The sequence below is a fragment of the Belonocnema kinseyi genome, chromosome 9 (genome assembly GCF_010883055.1).
Source record: "Belonocnema kinseyi isolate 2016_QV_RU_SX_M_011 chromosome 9, B_treatae_v1, whole genome shotgun sequence".
Taxonomy (NCBI): Eukaryota; Metazoa; Arthropoda; class Insecta; order Hymenoptera; family Cynipidae; genus Belonocnema; species Belonocnema kinseyi.
The window spans coordinates 82,158,562-82,162,508 of record NC_046665.1 but is presented as its reverse complement, the minus strand read 5'-3'; the positions used below and the strand labels follow the sequence as shown (position 1 = coordinate 82,162,508).

Here is a 3,947-nt window from a genome sequence, read left to right as displayed (position 1 = left end):
AATAATAATAATAATAATAAAAAATATAAGGATGAAATTAAATCCTCGCATTTGCGGCTTGTCACACCTACGACCGCAGCTTGTTGACATCTGCGGCAGCTCTCTCCTGCAAATTGCCACTTTTGCGGCATGTTTCATAAGAGAATTGACATTTTTGCGGCTTCACTCACCCAATTCTTTATAAAAGTGGAAATATTACAGAACCTATGAAACCTCGAAATATTATCAATAATTAACAAATTTGAGAATCGACGACGTTCTTCTAGCCAAAAAAACTAAAATTAAAAATTGTTTATTTAATAAACAATTGAAAATATGCGATTTATTTAACTTAAAAAAAATGTTTTAAAGAAATCTTTTCTGCGTAATTTTATATGTCTTATATAGACATTTTAGGTCGGACCAATAAGTACGGAGTTTAAAAAATGTACAATATTTTTTAATTTTTGTAAGTTTTCAAATATTGAAAAACCGTCTTTCAGAAATGCTTAGCACTCTAAACATTATAAAATAATAAAAAATCAGTCCAAGAAGAGGTCGGAAAGCATTATCAAGGTAGTGTTTCTTAGGCATAGGCTTACATTAAAAAAGGATTTTTTGTCTTATTTTTCTCATCAAATTGGAGTAAACAAAAAGCTTTCAGCATAGGGGTCTGAATATACAAATGTTCGCTAAGTAAAACTTTGATAGATTAACTTTGAAATTTTGCGTGGGGAATCATCATGAGTTTCGTGAAGATCGCATAGTAAGAGAGTGCAGAGAGATTGAGGGAGGCAGGGGGGAGATAGCGCACACACAGTAGAAACTTGCGGTATATTTTATTTCAGGTAAAATTATAACAGTATTTACTGTGCCTCGTTAGGGATTCAGATATCTCTCGAACTTGGGGTACGACATACCGAATATTTAGGGTACGAAATACCGACTAGGTTGGGTACGAAAAGTCAGATGTTACTGTTTTAAAATTTTGACAGGTAATGTCAAGCATGCCATGGTCTTAGAAAAGTTAAAGGTATAGGCTTGCACTTTGTGAAGCTAGGTTTCTAGTTATGAGCATGATGCAAATGACCAGGGTTGGGATTCCAATGTCCTCTAATCTAGTTGATCTAATTTCTCTTTCTAACGCATGAATGTCTAGAATGTTTACTATATTTTTCAAAGCATTATTTATTGCCAAAAAAGGTTTAATGCTCGAGTTATAAATATAAATTTGCTTGTTTTGTTGACGGGAAGCTCAAATCGAGGTTCTGTTATTTTAGTTTAAATAATTACGAAACAAACAGTAGGAGAATTAAGTAAAAATTTACATATCGACGACAAATAAATGATTATTTAAATTGTATAGTTCTATAGCCCATAAATAATTTTAGATTCAGTTCTCGTATTTTTTATTTCGAATTGAGATAAGTATTGATACAAAATCCCGTTAAATAAAACAAGAATCCAACGACAAAATTTGGACCACAACGAATAAACAAAAACCAAAAATACTATTGTCATTGATACTTTTGACAGTTTTCATCCAAAACTTCAATTCACTCATGAAATTGAACATGATTATAAAATCAGTTTTTTGAACATAGAAGTAATTACGGGTTGGGATCGTAATATTATTACCAATTAGTACAGAAAAATTACATATTCAGGTAGAATTTTAAATTTCCCTTCTGCTCATCCCCTTCAAAACAAAATTGCAGTAATTAAAATCTTAGTTGACAGAGCTTTAGGTTTGCCCCATTATTCATTTCACACAAGAAATTTGAATATTGTTAGGAATATCCTATTTCTGAATCATTATCCAAAAAAGTTAATTGAGAAACATATTGCAATTAGAGTTCAACAAATCAAAAACAAATAGATTAATAATTTGCTTGTAGATAATAAGAAAGAGTTAAAGGAATATAGTTCGTTTAATACTTTTGTTCTTCGATTTTTTGGTCAAATTTCTAAAACTATTGAACTTATGTTAAAAAAATTTTAAATTCATACTATTTTCCGCATTCCATTTAAAATGAATTGGGTGATAAATTTTTGCAAAGATCCTTTAGATAATTTTGAAAGGGGTGGTGTCGTCTATAAGATCACTTGCAGGATCTGTAAGATAAATTACGTTGGACAGACTGGCAGACTTCTTAATACTAGGATAGAGGAACACAAAAGTTATGTTCGTTTAGGACGCTGTTATAAGAGTGTTCTTGATAATAGATTTTATGCTTTCACGATGATTCATTTTGATAAAAAGAGTGTTCTTGCCAGACATGCAAAGGCATTTGTTGATTTTGACCATGAGTTTGACTGGGATAATGTTCAAATTTTGCATAGTGAAAGTAATGAGAGAAAGAGGGAATTCATAGAAATGCTTTATATTAAAAAGCAAAAAAAGTTATCTATTAATTTAAAAACTAATTTGGATAAGCTGAACAGAAGTTATACTAATATGATTAATTACATTTAATGTGGCTGTTTCATGAATTCTGTTTCCCTTTTACTTTCTCTATTTCTGATGTAATTGTGACGGATATTTATATTGTATTTATAACAGATTGGCCTACTGACCCTCATTCGATTCTCAGTTATCAAAGAGAGAGCACCGGTTCGTGGGTACTATCAATTTCTACCACTTAAATTTTTCTTGCCTTGATAAGGGTACTGTACGAGTACCGAAACGTTGGTAATGCAATTTTATTTATTTATTTATTTTTATTTTATTGTAATTTGATGGTTATAAAAGTAAAAAAGACGAAAGAAGGAAAAAGAGAAAGAAGGGGATGTGGTTGGCTGCCTTCTCATTTTTCTTTCCTCTTTCTTATTTTTTTCCGAAAATTTTATTTTTTTGTTTTTTTTTTGGGTTTTCTTTTCAGATTACAATAGGGTTTTTTTGGTTTTCGTTTATTCGTTGTGGTTTAAATTTGGTAGTTGGATTCTTGTTTTATTTAACAGGATTTTGCATCAATTTGATTATTGGACGTTAAATGGGATTTTTAATTTGGATTTTAGTCTAATTTAAATTTCTTAAAATTTGAAATAAGTATTTTCTTCAAAATTAATGAAATTAAACTTGTTATTATACTCACTAAATCTGATTTAGTTAGAATTTAACTAATTCAATCAGTATAATCAATTTTGAATAAAAAATCAGTTACTTCCAAGGGTTTGGCTAATGAATTAATTAACGGGCCACTATTTGTACATTGCCAATTGAATTAGTCAAAAAATGACTAATTTTTACTGGTCATTTCTGAAAATTACCAATTCATTAGTAAATTTTTCAACATAACCACTGTCAAGTCGTTAACGCAGAAAAAAAGATTATTTTGTTACTCAAACAGACTTTCAAGAATCAGAGAGAGAGAGAGAGAGAGAGAGAGAGAGTAGATTTCAAAGAAGAGACTGGCTATGACGGAAATTCACGAGAAGTACCCCGAACTTTTCGATTGAAACCGAGAAATAGTGAGTTTATAATAAATATATATGAGAAACTCGCTTCAGTTTTTTATATTGCAACAAGGGATTACAGTGGTTCACCAGTTCAATTTTAGGGAAAATGGGGGACTTTGGGTTTGAAAAAACTGTCTCTAGTTTTCACTTTTGTTATTCAATTAATATTTTTTTTGTTCGCTGCAATAAGCCCTACGTATTAAAAATAAATATCATCATGCATTTTAAAAAACTATTAAAAGCAGATGTAAAGTGTTTTCTTGGAAATAAATATTTGCCTCACGGACATGAGCGTCTCTCCGAAAGCGTTTCATTTTTGACTAACAAATCGGTAGATTTTTGGCTAACGAATTAGTAGTTTCGCCACCGTCCGCCATGGCGACCGGTAGCATGCCACGTCTATCGTTTGACTTATGCGCGCCAAAAGAGCCTCAGAGGCGACCACTCTATTGCGTTTATTCTCAGCTGAGAGCAAACGCGGCACCCATCTTGCCGATAGCTTTTTCATG

At 31.3% G+C, this 3,947-nt stretch overlaps 1 protein-coding gene across 1 annotated transcript in view; it reads left to right on the top strand.

Annotated features, from left to right (window-relative positions):
* The window catches only part of LOC117180832 (pikachurin), a 421,131-nt gene that overhangs the window by 13,416 nt on the left and 403,768 nt on the right, over positions 1-3,947 (top strand). The gene's annotated exons all lie outside the window — the stretch shown is intronic.